Source organism: Cryptomeria japonica, chromosome 11 (assembly GCF_030272615.1).
Source record: "Cryptomeria japonica chromosome 11, Sugi_1.0, whole genome shotgun sequence".
Classification (NCBI taxonomy): Eukaryota; Viridiplantae; Streptophyta; class Pinopsida; order Cupressales; family Cupressaceae; genus Cryptomeria; species Cryptomeria japonica.
This window is the reverse complement of record NC_081415.1, coordinates 68,667,688-68,687,049: the sequence shown is the minus strand read 5'-3', so window position 1 is coordinate 68,687,049 and position 19,362 is coordinate 68,667,688.

Genomic DNA, 19,362 nt, shown 5'->3' with positions numbered 1-19,362 from the left:
TCCTATTCTCCCCATCTCCTCCCTCCCTCTCCCTCTCTCCCAATTTCTCATCTATCTCTCCCCCTCTCTCTCCCTCCCCCTCTCCTTATCCTAATCTCTCTCTCTCTCTCTCTCTCTCTCTCTCTCTCTCTCTCTCTCTCTCTCTCTCTCTCTCATTTTTCCCAATCTCCCTCTCTCTCCCTCTCTCCCTCTCCCCCTCTCCTTTTCCCAATCTCCCTCTGGTGCAGGAGCACCCTTCCAAGCTCTTCCTCCTTCTTTGTTTTGTTGGTGTTATGCTTCTTTTGAAGCCATTGTATATGCAATAAGAGCCAAGAGCTCATTTGTTCTTGACTAGGTCCTAGTTTTAGGTCCTTAGTGTTTTTGTTGTGATTTCTTGTGCAGGAGAGGCTGAGTGTGCCTTGGATGTGTGTTAGGCCTTATTGGCATGATGTTGTCCTTAGGATAACCCAAAATAGGCCTAGGAGTCATGAAAAGAAACAATGGCTAAGTTGCTCAGAAGATGCAAAAGTTGCATGACAACTTTTAAAAGTTGTCAAGCAATTTTTCCACCCAAAAAGGCCAAAGACCCTTATTAAGCATGGAGAGCCCTAATTTTGGCACACCAACCAAGGTTTGGGTAGTATAGGATGTTGCAAACCCTAAGTTAAGGGGTTGGATGTCAGACATTGTACAGCCCAAGCAAACTAACTGACTGTGACTGCAATGTTTGTTGCCAGTCGGCACAAATGGAGTAAAGAAGGATCATTAATGGATTGAATTACATACAAAACTATGTGGAGTGTCTTGTATGGTGTGTTAACTTTCATTTTGAGCAATAAGATCAAGTTTTGGTTTGTAAGTGAGGTGTGTTTGTAAATAGTTTGTAATTTGCATTCTCTTTGTCCAGTTTTGGACTGGTTTGAATAAATGGGTTCATAACTCCATTCCCCATTGTGGAATCACCATGAAACCATGGGGAATGAGAGTACAGACCCTGTACTATAGTTCAATGCAAGAAGGGCCCTTGAAAATGCAGGGAGGCCATCAAAAGACCCAATCCTAGGCGAGACTGAACAGTGCTTGGCTAGGAAGGGTTAAGTTGCAGAGGTCTTGGAGAGCAAGGCTGGTCAGAGGAGAGTACACCCTTTGGAGGAGGTGTAGAGGAGTGGGTGAAGCACCACTAGTGTGAAGGAGGAGCCTCCACCAATCCAAACAAGGTGGCAAGAGCAGTAAACCTACACTGTGTCCCTAGTAGGCCTAAAAACCCTCACAAAACCCTTAAAAACCCCAAAATTCACCCTAGGCACTGTACGGCCACTTGGAGGCCCAAAACCAGAGAAATCCTTGAGCCCTTTCCAAATGAATGGTAGTCCAATTTGGGAGTTTGGGTTGTTTGTGCATTGTTTGTGAGAGGGAGCCCTAAAAGACTGGGTAGGAGGCCTAATTGGTCAAAATCCTTGTAGCCCTATCTTGTAGGCAAAAACACAAAATAGTGAAATCGGTAAGGGTTTGGGAGCTTGAAACCTCTTGAGGGCACATGAATGGGTGGAAAAACCATGAAATAGACCTGAACTAACCTTGCTAATACCTAAGAAGGTGTGGAACAAGCCAAGCCCTTATTAGCCATAGTAAGGGGTTTTGAGTCTCATGAGTAGGTGAGACCTTAGGAGAAGCATTGCAACTCATTGGTGGGTGGATTGGGCAAGGTCAGGGGATTCCTCAAGCAAGGGAAGTCCTAGAGACCCTAGGGTGTGAAGGGAACACCAGGTGATCCAAGGGAAGGATCCAAGAGCATAGACTAGGCTAGTCTATCCCAAACCCCATCCCATCAGATTGGTATCAGAGCAAGTTAAAGATTTGTTGGATTGTGTATGTCTCTATATACTGGTGAATCATTAGGGGAGAGTAGAATGGTCACTAATGCAGAGCTGGCTAGGGAGGTAGAAGAGCAGAAGGAGAAAAATAGACTCCTTGAAGAAGCTATGAGTGAGATAAGGGATAAACTATAGGAAGTGGTGGATTAGGGTGAAGACACCAAGGATAAAGGCAAGAAAACTATAGACATAGATGATATAATACCTGAACCAAATCCCTTGTTCAATGAAGAACCATTTGTAAAGGCTACTAAGGCTTTGAACACCAAATCTTTTGAAGGATTGCCACATTTCAGTGGAAGGATGGGCATCGACACTGTCATGGAATGGATTGAGGGCATGGAAAACCACTTTGAGTGTGAGGGAGTGGCAGAGGCTCAAAAGGTTAAGGTTTCCAAATCAAGATTAAGGGGAGCAGCTTTGACATGGTGGAAGTACCTGCAAGAAGAGAGAGTTAGCATGGGGAAGCTACCTATTGCCAATTAGAAGGCCATGGTCAGTAAGATCAAAGAGAACTACTTACCAGATGATTATGAAGTCCAACTTCATAAGAAGAGATAGGGTTTGAAGAAAAAAGAACTTGATGTGACCTCCTACACTGAAGAATTTCAAAAACTTTGTGTTAGATCCAAAGTCCAAGAAGATAAATCTATTAAGGTGGCTAGGCATCTAAGCGGCCTAAAGTGGAACATTCAAGAGGAGATAAACCTATGGACTCCTACTACTATTTAAAATGTCATCAACTTGCTATCAAGGTAGAAGAGAGGAACAAAAGGAAAGGAGACTCCAATAACAGGGGTAAAGGAAAAGGTAGAGAACAAGTGAATCACTGAGGTGGTTATCAAAGCAAGGCAAATGAGCAGAGGAACCAAGGAGAAGCCAAGTTGACTAAACATGGCAGTCAAACCAATCTTAGAGGGGGCCATTCTAGAGGAAGAGGTGCACAAGGTGGTCCAAGTAGGGGTAGAGGTACCGGCAGAGGTAACCCCATTCTAGAGGAAGAGGTGCAACTATGAAGTGTTACAACTGTGGACAATTGGGACACCCGACATATAGATGCCCTGACAAGACTACCTCATCAAACAGTGCAAAGAGGGTTGCTTATGCTCATGAAGACTCATCAAGCAACAAAACACCGGATGTGGACTAGATTGAATCAGAAATTGGTGAGAATCTGATGTTCAATAGGATTTTGATCAGACAACCAGTTAAGAAGGAACCCAAACATAGGAGAGCATTGTTTAGGGTGAGATGCAAAGTTCTTGGTAAAGTGTGCAAGGTGATAGTTGATTCAGGCTCAACTGACAACATCATATCAGAAGAGGCAGTTAGGAAGTTGAAACTCACAAGACTACCCCACACTAGCCATTACAAGGTGACTTGGTTGAACAAAGGGCAAAGTGTGCTTGTCAATGAACAGACTTGGGTAGAGTTTTCTATTGGAGGATACAAGGATAAGATCCTTTATGATGTGTTACCTATGGATGCCCGTCACCTATTACTAGGTAGACCCTAGCAATTTGATAGGAAGGTGATCTATGATGGAGAGGAGAACTCCATTTCCTTCAAGAAGGATAGCAAGACCTTTAAGATTCAGTCTTTGACAGAGGATGAAGAGGGAACTTCAAGAACACCTAGTGTCTTATTGGTTACTAGTAAAGAGTTCTTACACTTGCTACATGAGGAGGAGGTAGTGAAGTGTGCCATGTTTGTGAAGCCAAAGGAGGAAGTAGACAAGTTGTAGGCAAAAGTACCCAAGGAGGTGAAGCACATGTTGCAAGAGTATAAGGACATAGTGAGTGATGGAGCACCTGCAACACTCCCACCAAGAAGGTCTATAAGTCATCAAATAGACTTTGTTCTCGGAGCATCCCTACCTAACAAAGCTGCATATAAGCTTACACCTAATCAGAATAAGGAGGTAGCAAGGCAAGTGCAAGAGTTATTGGAACAAGGACTGATTAAGAAGAGCATCAGCCCATGTGCAGTCCTGGTAGTGCTAGCATCAAAGAAGGGAGGCAAGTGGAGACTTTGCACTGACTCAAGGGCAATCAATAGGATCACCATAAGGTATAGGTTTCCTATTCCTAGAATAGAGGATTTGATGGACTATCTAGGAGGTGCTATGTATTTTACCAAGTTGGATCTTAAAAGTGGTTATCACCAGATTAGAATCAAGGAGTGTGATGAGTGGAAGATTGCTTTCAAGACCACAGAAGGGTTGTATGAATGGCTTGTGATGCCATTTGGACTCACCAATGCCCCAAGCACCTTCATGAGGTTGATGAATGAGGTGTTAAAGGATTTCATAGGCAGATTTGTGGTGGTATACCTAGATGACATTCTCATCTATAGCAGAACCAAAGAGGAGCACCTTGAGCATTTGAGGTTAGTCTTAGAGAGGTTGCATGAGGAGAAGTTATCCATCAACCTAGAGAAGTGTGACTTCTTGAAGTAAGATATGGTCTACTTAGGATTTGTGGTGTCTAAAGGAACCTTGAAGATGGATCCAAGAAAAGTGGAGGCAATCTTGAATTGGCCTGCACCTAGAATAGGGACTGAAGTTAGGAGTTTTCATGGATTAGCCCAATTCTATAGAAAGTTTGTGAGGAACTTCAGTGGCATATGTGCACCAGTCCTTGACACCATAAAAGGAGGCCTTAAAACTAAGTTTAAATGGACTGACCAGGCTGACAAAGCATTTCAATTATTGAAGCAAGAAGTATCCACAAAACCTATCCTTCTCCTACCTACTTTTGATAAGCTATTCACTTTGGAGTGTGATGCAAGTGGAATTTCAGTAGGGGGTTTATTGAGTCAAGAGGGACAACCTGTGGCATTTTTTAGTGAGAAGCTCAATGAAGTAAAGAAGAAGTACTCAGCCTATGACCTAGAGTTGTATGCATTAGTGCAATCACTTAAAAAATGGAGGCATTACCTACTTCCAAAGGAATTTGTGGTGTTCACAGACAACCAGACATTGAGTTACATTAACACTCAAGAGAAGCTTAGCAATAGGCATTTGAAATGGATGGAATATCTCCAATCCTTCACCTTCACCATCAAGCATAAGAAGGGGCAACTCAACAAGGTGGCAGATGCATTAAGCAGGAAGTTGTTGACAGTTCAAGAACTACAATTGCAGAGCATAGGAATAGAAGGTTTCAAGGACCTCTATGAAGGAGATCAAGACTTCTCATCAGCTTACAAGGTTTGCAAGGAGTTTGAGAACCATTTCCATGGTGAGTATGCATATTACACTCTCCAAAATGGTCTCTTATTCAAGGGTAATCAGTAGTGTGTACCAAGAGGATCCATGAGGGAAAACCTCATCCAAGAGAAATGCAATGGCAGTTTAAGTGGACACTTTGGAGTCAACAAAACCTTGGATTTAGTACAGAGGTACTACCATTGGCCCAAGTTGCCAAGAGATGTGAAGAGGTATGTGGAGCAATGTGGTGTATGCCAAAGAGTAAAAGGAGGATCAAGCAATGCTGGTCTCTATCAACCATTGCCGGTCCCTAATAGGCCTTGGGAATGCATAAGCATGGACTTTGTAGTAGGACTTCCAAAGACAAAGACAAGTATGGACAGCATCTATGTGGTAGTAGATAGATTTTCCAAGATGAGCCATTTCATTCCATGTAGGACTACACATGATGCTAGCTATGTTGCACATCTCTTCTTCAAAGAGATTGTTAGAATTCATGGACTCCCTTTAAGCATTATTTCAGATAGGGACAGTAATTTCATGGGCCATTTTTGGCAAACATTATGGAGGAGACTAGGAACTAACCTCTCATTTAGCTCAGCTTACCATCCACAAACTGATGGTCAAACTAAAGTCATCAATCGGGTGTTAGGAAATTTGTTGAGTTGTTTAACCAAGGAGTATGGGCAGACATGGGACCTAATCATTCCTCAAGCAGAGTATGCATATAATGACAATGTGAATAGGACCACTGGTAGAAGTCCTTTTGAGATTGTCTATGGTAGACATCTAAGGGGAGTATGTGAGTTGAGAGACCTTGGTACTTTGGAAATGAAGAGTGGGCAAGCAGAGGACTTCACTCAAACCATCAAGGAAGTCCAAGAGAAAGTCAAGAAAGCCATCCTTGAATCCACTCAAAAATTGAAAGCAAAAATGGATGAGAAAAGGAGAGAGGTTCAATTCAAGGTGGGTGACTTTGTGATGGTCCATTTGAGCAAAGCTAGGATGCAAAGTGGTAAGCCTACCAAACTACAAATGAAGAGGGTAGGACCTTGTAGAATTCTAGGAAAATATGGTGAGAACACCTACAAGGTTGACCTACCTTCAGATTTGGCTATATCACCAGTCTTTAATGTAGCTGACCTGATCATGTACAAGGGTGAAATAGTAGGGCAAAAGGAGAACCAAGCCAAGGTGCTATAGGACCTAGATGTTAATGTCTTACCACAGGTGAAGAAGCCTATAGAAGAGGAGATCTTAGAATCCAAAGTAAAGAAGTCCACCAGACACCAGGTCTACATGGAACACCTGGTGAAGTGGGTAGGCCAGCCTAAGTCTGAAGCTACCTAGGTTGAAGAGACCAAGTTCATGACACTTGGCATAGACCCGACACTCATCTCTTCTTTTGTTTCTTAGTTGTGTGTAGAGGGGGAGTATGGTGCAGGAGAACCCTTCCAAGCTCTTCCTCCTTCTTTTTTTTGTTGGTGTTATGCTTCTTTTGAAGCCATTGTATATGCAATAAGAGTCATGAGCTCATTTGTTCTTGACTAGGTCCTAGTTTTAGGTCCTTAGTGTTTTTGTTGTGATTTCTTGTGTAGCAGAGGTTGAGTGTGCCTTGGATGTGTGTTAGGCCTTATTGGCATGATGTTGTCCTTAGGATAGCCCAAAATAGGCCTAGGAATCATGAAAAGAAACAATGGCAAAGTTGCTCAAAAGATGCAAAAGTTGCATGACAACTTTTAAAAGTTGTCAAGCAATTTTTCCACCCAAAAAGGCCAAAGATCCTTATTGAGGATGGAGAGCCCTAATTTTGGCACACTGACCGAGGTTTGGGTAGTATAAGATGTTGTGAACCCTAAGTTAATGGGTTGGATGTTAGACAGTGTATGGCCCAAGCAAACTAACTGACTGTGACTGCAATGTTTGTTGCTAGCCGACACAAATGGAGTAAAGAAGGATCATTAATGGATTGAGTTACATACAAAACTATGTGGAGTGTCTTGTATGGTGTGTTAAATTTCATTTTGAGCAATAAGATCAAGTTTTGGTTTGTAAGTGAGGTGTGTTTGTAAATAGTTTGTAATTTGTATTCTCTCTGTCCAGTTTTGGACTGGTTTGAATAAATGGGCTCATAACTCCATTCCCCATTGTGGAATCACCATGAAACCATGGGGAATGAGAGTAAAGACCCTGTACTATAGTTCAATTCAAGAAGGATGCTTGAAAATTCAGTGAGGCCATCAAAAGACCCAATCCTAGGCGAGACTGAACAGTGACCGACTAGGAAGGGTTAAGTTGCAGAGGTCTTGGAGAGCAAGGTTGGTCAGAGGAGAGTGCACCCTTTGGAGGAGGTGTTGAGGAGTGGGTGAAGCACCACTGGTGTGAAGGAGGAGCTTCCACCAATCCAAACAAGGTGGAAAGAGTAGAAAACCTACATTGTGTCCCTGGCAGGCCTAAAAACCCTCAAAAAACCCTTAAAAACCCCAAAATTTGCCCTAGGCACTGTACGGCCACTTGGAGGCCCAAAACTAGAGAAATCCTTGAGCCCTTGCCAAATGAATGGTAGTCCAATTTGGGAGTTTGGGTTTTTTGTGCATCATTTGTGAGAGGGAGCCCTAAAGGACCGGGTAGGAGGCCTAATTGGTCAAAATCCTTGTAGCCCTATCTTGTAGGCAAAAACACAAAATAGTGAAATCAGTAAGGGGTTGGAAGCATGAAACCTCTTGGGGGTGCACATGAATGGGTGAAAAAACCATGAAATAGACCTGACCTAACCTTGCTAAGACCTAGGAAGGTGTGGAACAAGCCAAGCCCTTATTAACCATAGTAAGGGGTTTTGAGTCTCATGAGTAGGTGAGACCTTAGGAGTAGCATTGCAACTCATTGGTGGGTGGATTGGGAAAGGTCAGGGATTCCTCAAGAAAGGGAAGTCCTAGAGACCCTAGGGTGTGAAGGGAACACCAGGTGATCCAAGGGAAGGATCCAAGAGCATAGACTAGGCTAATCTATCCCAAACCCCATCCCATCACCCTCTCCCTCTCTCCCACTCCTTTTCCCAATCACCCTCTCTTCCTCTCTCTCTCTCTCTCTCTCTCTCTCTCTCTCTCCTTTTCCCAATCTCCCTCCCTCTCTCCATCCCCCCTCTCTCCTTCTCCCTCTCCCCCTCTCCTTTTCCTAATCTCCCTCTCTCTCTCTCTCTCCCTTCCTCTCTGCCTCTCCCTCTCTCCCAATTTCTCCTCTATCTCTCCCCCTCTCTCTCCCTCCCCCTTTCCTTATCCTACTCTCTCTCTCTCTCTCTCTCTCTCTCTCTCTCTCTCTCTCTCTCTCTCTTTCTCTCTCTCTCTCTCCCTCTCTCTCTCTCTCGCCGCCTCTCCTTTCCCAAATCTCCCTCTCCCTCTCCCTCTCTCTCCCCCTCTCTCCCCCTCTCTCTCGCTCCCCCTCTCCTTATCCTATTCTCTCCCTCTTCCTATCTCCCATTCTCTCTCTCTCTCTCTCTCTCTCTCTCTCTCGCGTCCTATTCCCTTCTCTCTATCTCTAACTCTTTCTCTTCGTCCCCCTCTCCTTATCCTATTCTATCCCTCTCTCTCTCTTCCTCTCCCTCTCTTAATCCTATCATCACCATCTCTCTCTCTCTCTCTCTCTCTCTCTCTCTCTCTCTCTCTCTCTCTCTCGTCCTATTCCCTTCTCTTTATCTCTAACTCTTTCTCTTCGTCCCCCTCTCCTTATCCTATTCTATCCCTCTCTTCCTACTCCCTACTCTCTCTCTCTTCCTCTCCCTCTCTTAATCCTATCATCACCATCTCTCTCTCTCTCTCTCTCTCTCTCTCTCTCTCTTCCTATCCCCTTCTCTCTTTGTCTCTAACTCTCTCCGCCCCCCTCTCCTTATCCTATTATATCCCTCTTCCTACTACCTCTCTCTCTCTCTCTCTCTCTCTCTCTCTCTCTCTCTCTCTCTCTCTCTCTCTCTCTCTCTCTCTCTCTCTCTCCCTCCTCACTTCCTATTTGGTTCCTAGTTTTATATAACCCGTACGGGTTATGCAAAACTAAGACCAAAACTTATAGTTTTGCATAACCCGCAGGTTTCTAAAAAGTATAAACTTTTCATTTTTTATTATAAAATATAATGTTCCTCAAAACCAATACAGGTTTTGAGGAACTTTTGATTTTTTATTATAAAAAATTAATGTTCCTCAAAACCAGTACGGGTTTTGAGGAACTTTTGACTTTTAACTATAAAATATAATGTTCCTCAAAACCCATATGGGTTTTGAGGAACTTTTGATTTTTTATTATAAAATATAATTTTCCTCAAAATCCGTACAGGTTTTGAGGAACTTTTTGTTTTTTAATTGTTTTTGGCTAGGCTTGGTGTTACCAAGCCTAGCGCATTTTTGAATTTCTAGAACACACACAGGTTATGAGAAATTTCTTTTTTTTTTGCATGTGGCCACTTTTCTGTTCACCATCTTGGTGCACTTACCCTACGCAATGGTACTATGTTTATTTATTGAAGAAAAGTTTGAAGTGAATGCACTAAAATATAGAATACCTTGGGATCTACAATAAAAAAAATTATACTAACTAATATTCAACTTTGAATCAAAATATTCCTCTTTCTTTATATAGGGTTGATTTTATAGACACAAATTTGTCCTTACTTTCTTTTCTAAAAATTGATTAAACCATGTAGAAGACCTATTAAAATTAATGTAGAGGTTCAAAAAAATTGATGTCATGAAATCATAAGAAGTGTATCAAACTTTATAATATATTGGCTCATGTCAACCTATTTCTTGCCCTAGAGAAAAGAGATATATTCTTAAAAGAGATACTAGTGTTCTAATAAAACCATATGTTAGAGCTCAAAGTGAGTACCTTGAGGAGAAATCTTTAAAAGATCATTTATCCTAAGGAGAAAGGGAAAACCATTGAGCTCATTGATGTGGAGGATGCAGTAGAAGAGGTTTTAGGACAAGAGACTTCGAAAGATAAATCTTGATATTCAAGAGTAATTGTGCCAATTTTCCATACAAGTGAGAGACATTGAAACCTTAAGGTTACCAAAAATAACACAAATGATATCAGACCTATGGCCTATTATAAATTTTTGGCTAATGATGATTTAATGAAGACCCAAGAGTTAAGATATTTTGTGATGAGGGTCAAAAGACATGAAGATCAAAAAATGTTTTTTTTTTATGAAAGAAATAAAATGGACGCTTCTCATTGGCAAGAGGTGACAAAATAGATATTGTCACAAATTAATTTCAAGGCTGATAATATCACTCATAAAGAACAATGAGACCTAAGAGAGTGGATTATTGTTGATTTCCAATTAAGATATTACTATTACATTATCTTTTGATACTATTTGGAAGTAGAATAAAGAAGTATATAGCGGTGAGGAGCAAGCATAGAATGTTTTCTGAGGTTCAAGGTTTAGCCCTAGTTTTGAAACGTTGTCAATTTGGGCCTTAGCTCCAAATAGTAACAAGCCAAATATTGTCCCTAGTGTTGAGGATCTAAGAGGATAAGGATATATAATTATAAAGAGGGTGTTACCACCTTCATGTAGATTCATCATTGATCACCATCATAACAAAAATCATTACCATTTGAGTGATTTCATCACCGGTCCTAAAACCCTGGCATGACCTCATCAAAAATTTAAAACATGCCTTTTGGTAATCATCATAGAATGTGGTTCTAATCACATACACAAATCCATCATGACAGCTTATGTTTCAAACCACAAGTCTCCAAACATCACCAATTTATCGATTCAATCAAAACTTCTTTGCTTCACCGATTGAAGATTTAATTCTCAGTTATGTCAGTCAACCCTGTCATACTTACAAACTCTAACTTCAATAGACCAAATCACTTATCCAACAAGTAAAACATCATATACCATCTATAAACATCATCAAACATCAATTGACATTGGTTTCCATCAATGACAACATAGGTAACTGATCATGTCTTCTTTCCTCTACCGGTATAGTCATCAACTCATCTGCATCAGTTATGCCAATCATACCAACATTCTCCCCCTTTGGCATTGATGGAAACACCAATCATATATACCAATTAGAGAGATTATAAAAAATATGCAACTTGTTCATCATCTACAACTTTTTCTACAACATTATCTGTCGGTACTCCTCCTTTAGTCTTCTCTTTCTTTTCTTCTCCCCAAGCCTGATCATCAACTTTTCTTTTCCCATGTCTGATTTTTTTCTTTTCTTTTTTTCTCCCCCTTTGATAGCAATGCCAAAGGTAAAAATGCATCACTTGTCTTCAATCTGATCAAAGCTGTAAATCATATCATATTGGAACAGAGTCCCTCCCCCTATGAAGTATCCCACATCTTCATCAATCCTTAGTGAAGAATAAACATGAAATCCATAGGATTGATGCGTCTCCATCATCTTAGCTATTCCGGTATAGGGGTCTAACCCCTAATTTACTTCTGAGAAACTCAAAAGTAGTATATGGCAATGGTTTAGTAAATATATCAGCTAACTGATCTTTACTCTTCACAAACTCCATCTTTACCTGCTTCTCCTGAACTCTTTCTGTTAAGGAGTGATATTTCAACTCTATATGCTTGGTTCTTGCATGAAGTACAGGATTCTTGGAAATATTTATTGCACTTGTATTATCATAATAGATAGTCAATGGTTCAGACATATCTATCTTGAATCCTTCTAGCACATGTCTCATCCATATGGCCTGCATGTAATTCATAGATCCAGCTACATACTCAGCTTTTGTTGTAGATTGAGAAACACATGTTTGTTTATTTCTTGTCCCTGCTACAAGTCTTCCTCCAAGTAGAAAAGATCCACCAGTTGTTCTTTTCCTATCATCCACATTCCCTACCCAATCTGCATTAGTAAAAACATCTAAAGTGAAATCTCCTTTACAGGGATACCATAATCCATAGTCTAATGTTCCTTTAAGATACCAGAAAATCCTCTTACCAACCACCATGTGAATTTCTTTGGGCTCTTTTTGGAATCTAGCAACTAATCCAACAACATGAGAAATGTCTAGTCTACTATTTACAACATAGTGTAGCTTGCCAATCATAGATTTGTATTCTTTTTCACTAACATCAGGTGAGTCATCTTGCTTAGTCAACTTGCAGCCTATTACCATCGGTGTTCCTACCGATTTGTAGTCTTCCATGCGAAAAGTCTACATTACCTCTTTAATATACTTGTTTTGACAATAAAGATACCATCATCTAGTTGTTGAACCTGTAATCCAATAAAGAACTTTATTTCACTGATTAGAGACATCTCAAATTCCTTTTTCATCTCATCAATGAAATCCATACTCATATCATCATTGCCACCAAAAATTATGTCATCTACAAATACTTCAGCTATTAGCATCTTGTCTCCATCAGTTTTCAGATAAATATTATTGTCCTCACTGGTACGTTGGAATCCAATTTTGATCAAATGTGCACGTAATCTCTCATACCATGCTCTCGGTGTCTTCTTTACACCATACAAATATTTATGCAATTTACACACCATATCTTTATCATCGGTCAAGTAATAACCATTTGTTTGTTCAATGTATAACTCCTCTTCTAGAATTCCATTCAAAAAGGTTGACTTGACATCCAATCGATAGACTATGAATCCCTTTTATGCAGCAAATGCTAGCAACATCCTTACTCCTTCCAATCTAGCAACCAGTGTAAAAGTTTTACCATAGTCCTCACCTTCTTCCTATGCATATCCTTTGCAAACTAACCTTGCCTTATTTCTTACCACTTTTCCTTCTTCATCGAACTTATTCCTGAAGACCCTTTTATTTTAAATCACATTCTTATACTCCGGTCTAGGAACAAGTGGCCATGTCTGATTTTTCTCAATTTGATCTAATTCTTCATTTATTGCATTCATCCAATCATCATCTTTAAGTGCTTCCTTAACTATCTTGGGTTCCATTGTAGAGATCAAACAAGAATTTTGTCTAATCTTCCTCCTGGTCCACAAACTTGCATTCTTATCACCAATTATCTGGTCTTGCGAGTGATTTAATCTTACATATCTAGGTATAGTCTATGTCGGTTCAACATCTTCCTCTTCTGATTCTCCACTTTCTTCCTCACAATCATCGCTTACCGGTTGAGCGCCTCATACTACATTTGTTGGTTGATCATTATTCTGCGCGTCTGGTTCAATGATCACCAATATTTCTTCATTATCATCCTTTTTAGGTTCTAACCTACTTGTTCCTTGAGACTTATTTGACAAATCATCCACCTTCACATTAGCCTTTCAACTATTTTCTTAGTTCTCTTATTATAACATTTATATGTTTTGCTCTTAGAAGAGTAACCAAGAGAAATTCCCTCATCAAATTTTGCATCTAAATTCTTAGTGTAGTTATCCTTTTTAATAAAACATTGACTTCCAAAAATTTTAAAATAACTAACACAAGGAGTTTTACCATACCATAGCTCATAAGGTGTCTTATTGTTTCCTTTCTTTACAAGTATCTAGTTCAATGTATAAACTGTAGTACTAACCGCTTCTCTCCAAAACATCTTAGGCACATTACCTTGTAATAACGTTGTTCTAGAAGCATCAACAATTGTTTTTTTCATCCTTTCTATTGCACCATTTTTTTGTGGTGTCCTTGGAGTAGACATTTGTCTCTTTATACCATGTACATCATAATACTTGATAAATTCATCAAATGTGAATTCTCCTCCTCGGTCTGATCTTAAACATTTCAAGTTTTTACCGGTCTCTTTCTCAACTACAGCTTTCTATGTTTTAAATTTACTAAAGGCTTCAGATTTCTCCTTTAAGAATGTAACCCACATCATCTTGGAATAATCATCGGTAAAAAGCACAAAATATATGTCACCAAAATAACTTTTTGTTCTCATAGGGCCATAGGGATCAGTATGAACCAAATCCAAAATATTCTCAGATGTACACTTCTTTCTCCCAATGAAATAGAGGTCATCTTACCAATTTGATAGTCTTTACATATCACATTATCGAGTTTAATAATGTTTGGTAATCCTCTTACAACACTTGTCTTGCTTACCTTCGCCAACTTATCAAAATTCATATGACAACATCTCTTGTGTCACAACTAGCTATCTTCCATTTTTGCAACCAGACAATTATTGACATTAGCATTCAAATGAAATAAGTTACCTCTTGTTTGTTTCCCAGTAGCAATCAGTTCACCATTTCCTCCAAGAATTCTACAGATTTCACCATTAAAATCAAGCAAATAGCCTTTATCATTGAGTTGTCCAACACTTAGTAGATTATATTTCAGACCATCAACCCAGAATACATCATCAGCATTACTCTTTCCATTCAAAGAAATAGAACCTTTACCTTTCACCATATAGGCATTGTCGTTGCCAAATCTAACCACATCTCCATCAAATTCATTAAGAGTAATAAACTTACTTTTGTCTCTGGTCATGTGGTGTGAACAACCACTATGTATAATCCATTCATTACTTTTTTTTACATGAGAAACTAGTGCCTTCTCCTTAGACAATTCCTCCTTTACAACTACAAATAGAATCTCTTCTTTGTCATCTTCATCTTCAGACTCCTCATGGGTCACACCTTCATCCACTGCAACATAACAATGTTTTCTGCCTTTCCCTTTGAATTTCTTGTACTTACCTTTCTTATCGATGTTAGGGAAATTACCAACAATATGACTAATTTTACTATAAGAGAAACACCTTAAAGATAGCTTTCCTCTATACCTACCAATGCCTCTTGGAAATTTCTTAGCTAACAGTGCTTCAATTTTGACCATTTGATCTTTATTGTGTTCATTTTCCCGATTACGTCCATGAGTAGATCTGTACTCATAACTTAGACATGCATTCACTTGTCTTAGCTAACAAGGATAATTTGTCTTTCTTAGCTTGATAAAATCCTCACTTGTCTTATGATTAGTTAAGAATCTCCATAAATATGTAGATGTTTCACATTCAATGCCAAGGCTACTTTAATTCTAGCTATAAGAACCTTATATCCAGAAATGTTATTGGTACATAATAAATTGAGATGATATGATAAAGGAATAGGCTTCTTTTTAGGAGAGATTAAGACCACCCCTACCCCCAATCCTGTACAACACTTAGAGCCATCAAAGTACAATTCCCAAGTCTCATCAACCTTATTGAAAAAAATGTATTCACCAAGAAAGGACTTTGGATTAGGTAGGGAGAAGTGTGAAGGAGCATCAACTAAGTGGTCAGTCAATGCTTGACCCTTTATAGCCTTTTGTGAGACAAAATTAAGGTCAAACTTGGTCAACATTGTAACCCACTTAGCTAAGTGTCTAAAACGGTCAGTTTTGGAGAAAAGATGTTTAAGAGGATTGAATTTAATGATAACATGGATCTCATCATTCAAGAGATAATCCCTCAACTTTTGGGTTGTAAAGACTAAAGAAAGGCACTATCTTTCTATTGTAGAATATTGGACTTCGTAATCAAGTAGAGTACGACTTATGTAATAAATTGGGCATTCTCTACCATCCTTATCACATTGTTCCAATAGGGTTGCAAGAGCTTGAGGGGAAGTAGCGGTATACATAAGGAAAGGCTTAGTAGGATTAGCAGGTTGAAGAATAGGAGGATTGGCCAAATAAGTTTTTAGGTCTTCAAATGCTTGACGACAATCCTCATACCATTAGAAAGTGATATTCTTTTTAAGAAATTGTGTGAAGGGAAAGGTAAGATTCGCAAGTTGAGAGAGGAACCTACAAATATCTTGGATCTTTCCTTGTAAAAATTTTAGTTGGGAGACATTCTTAGGAGGTGGCATGTTAACAATAGCATCTATCTTCTTCATATCCACATCAACACCATGATGTGAAAATATGAATCCTAATAGTTTTCCACTATCCACACCAAAAACACATTTTTAGGGATTCAAACGCATGTTATACTTATGCATTCTCTCAAAGATGTGATGAACGATCTTAACATGATCCATGCGAAGAACGGATTTGTCTAAGATGTCATCAATGTATTCTTCTAAGGTTTTATGCATATAGTTATGGAAGATGAGATTCATAGAACATTGATAGGTTGCGTCTACATTTGTCAATCCAAAAGGCATCACAATCCAACAAACGTACCCCAAGGGGTGGTAAAACCAGTTTTAAATTGATCTTGAGGATTAATGAAGATTTGATTATATCCTAAGAAACCATCCATAAAGGACAATAAATAATGCCTCGCTACCGAATCCACCATCATATTGATATTCAAGAGAGGAAAGTCATCCTTTAAAGAGGCCTTGTTTAAATCATGAAAATTTTGTACACATCATAATATTGTTCTCAGCTTTAGCCACAGCTACAATGTTTGAAATCCATGGGAAATAATCGATAGGATGAATGAACACAACATCCAATAGTTTTTCAATTTCAGCTTTAATAGGTAATGCCACTCTAGGGTGAATCTTTAGAATCTTTTTCTTCACAGGTTTAGTATCAGGAATTAGGACAACATTGTGAGTGACAATCTTAGGATCTATGCTAGGCATGTTAGAATATATCCAAGAAAAGATCTTAGGGAATTCATGTAACAACTCGGCATAATTTTTTTGCTCTTCTTTGTCAAGACACTTCCCTATCTTAATGATTTTATCTTCAACATAGGGATCCATCTTGATATCAATGGTGTCATTTATTAGGAGATTGCTTTTTTGAGGAGCATCTTTTAATTGAGGAAATTCTTTCACTATCTCATCATTATTTCTTTCTTTCCCAAAGTAAGCTTCCACATTTAGACAATAGGGAAAACTGCGGTTATGATGACAAGGAGGAAGGTTGTCATAAGCTCCCAAGAATTCAGCTAAGGAATCATCGGTAGAAAAAACATCCAAAGCAAAGACACAAGAAGGTTCATAGTCAATATATTCTGGATATTTTAGCAAGAGAGAAGAAGAAATGACATTAATGCTACTAGATGGTCTCTTAGAGGCTTTAGTACGCTTGAAAGGATCATAACCAATCCCTTGTTCTTGAGCACCACATCCATTTCTATTATATGCACACCTAGCTAGGATATGAAAACCAGGACCATAAAGGTTAGTCATTTCCGAAGAAGAAGGAGGATTTTCAAAAATTGAAGAATCAAAATCCTCTAGACTATAAACTAAGGGAGATGAAGTCTGAGAAGCCCCTACAAACATATTACTCAATGGCCTAGACAAAGTAGATTTCTTTTTACGTTCTTCTTCTTCTTTCTTCTTTTCGACATTAGGTTCTCAGGGGGGAATTTTGTATTCCCCTATGAAAGTATGATTTAAATCAAGGGATCTCCAATCATCTTCTATAAGAATATTTTTAGGAGAGAAAGTGTTCTTAATCATAGAGTCGGGCTGAGAAGACTCTTCCTCAAGAACCCTAAGTCCATTTGAGGAAGTATTGGGAATCAATTCAAATATAGGAGATAGGTTTTATGGAGTGGTCACACTAATCGAAGTAGAAGCTTTAGAATAATTATCTAAAATAGTTGGGGAAGAATTGATTGAAGAGGATTTAGAACTTGATGTTTGTAAACAAGCTAGGAATCTTGTGTCACCTAACAAGATATATGTTGTATTATTTTAAATAAACTTGATTTGCCTATGCAATTTAGAGGGAATAGATTGCATGTTATGAATCCAAGGTCTCCCTAGCAACAAGTTGTATGTCAACTCTCCAAACATGACATGGATAGGTGTGGGTAAAGTAACAAGACCTACCTTAACAAACAAGGTGATGATACCCAATGAAGATTTAGCAATATTATCAAAGCCACATATGGTGAGAGAAACAGGCTTAATAAGAGATGTATCCACACTAATCCTATGCAACAAGTTAATGTTGCAAACATTAAGGCCAGAACCATTGTCTACTAGTGTTCATCTTATCACACTATCATTTATAATAACCACAATCACTAAGGAATCATATTGTTGTTGAATTTCACTAGAGGGCGACTCATCTTGTGTGAACACAATCTGAGCCTTAGGTGTTGTAATAAAGTTAATCAAGGACACCATATTATTGGATGTCACTATAGATAGGACATTCAATGTTTTCAAGGCATCAGTAGCATTCCCTGATGAGTCAAGGAAGTTTGAATCAAATCCCAAAGGGATATCTTGGCAGGAGCAGCTTTAAGTTTTTCAACAAGATCATATTCCTTGATAAGTGTTTGTGAAATACGAGGTGATTGAGGAAGACTTGGTTGAGGATCAGGTAGAGGAGTAGGAACAATTAAAGGAGGATTAGGTTTCCTATTGTTTCTCATGTTACAAGTATGGGAAATTGCATTATAACTCTCTTTAGTTAGTTGTCTAGCATAGCTATAAGGACTCTTAGTGGGATTCCTTCCTTGAACTGTAATGATAGGTTTGTTTGGAGTGCTAAAAGAATCATGACTATACCCACCTTGAACCATGAAAAGAGGTTGATTAGGGAGAGGTGAAGTTGGATAAGGACAAGCACCTTGGACAAAAAAAAGTGGTTTTATATGTTCATTCACATTGATCACATTGATTAACCTTTTAGATGCATTACTCGTGTTTAAAAGTTTAGGCAAAGACATAAAGTCATCAAGGCCATCATCCAACAAAGCATGATCATAGTGATTCAAAGGCTTATCCTTGGACTCAAAAGGGGACATAAAATCATAGAGGGAATCATGGGAGTCAACCATGTTGCTAAATCTAGTGGAGGAGTTGATAGGAATGTACCCATGAGAGGAATCATTCAACTTATCTTTCTCATCACCATGAAATGACATAGTAACAAGGTTGATTAATTTTTGGCAAAATCAGGGTTTAGAAGGCTTAGGGTTCAAAATATCATCTAGAGCTTCATCTAATTCATACTTACTAAACTCATAATCAACAAAATTGCATACATCATCAAAAGCATGAACATCTTGCAAATTGAAATCTGACATTTTGGAATGAAAATTGCATGATACTTAAATGGTCCTAAACGGTCAAAATTACAACTGATTTAGAGATGTTTTGAGATGCAAAATTGGTCCTAAATGGTCAAAATAAGATATAATTAGGGTTTATGATTAAATGATTCATTGGAGGAATAAGAGGAACAAGGGCACACTTAGGGTAAAGGGCCCAACTTTATAATATGTAAAGTGATGGAACATGACCTTAGATTAAATTAAATTCATTAATTAAATGCTTAAAGGGAAATTAGAATTGCAAGATGCAAGACACACTAAGGTGGATGCTAACGTAAGTGTGAAAT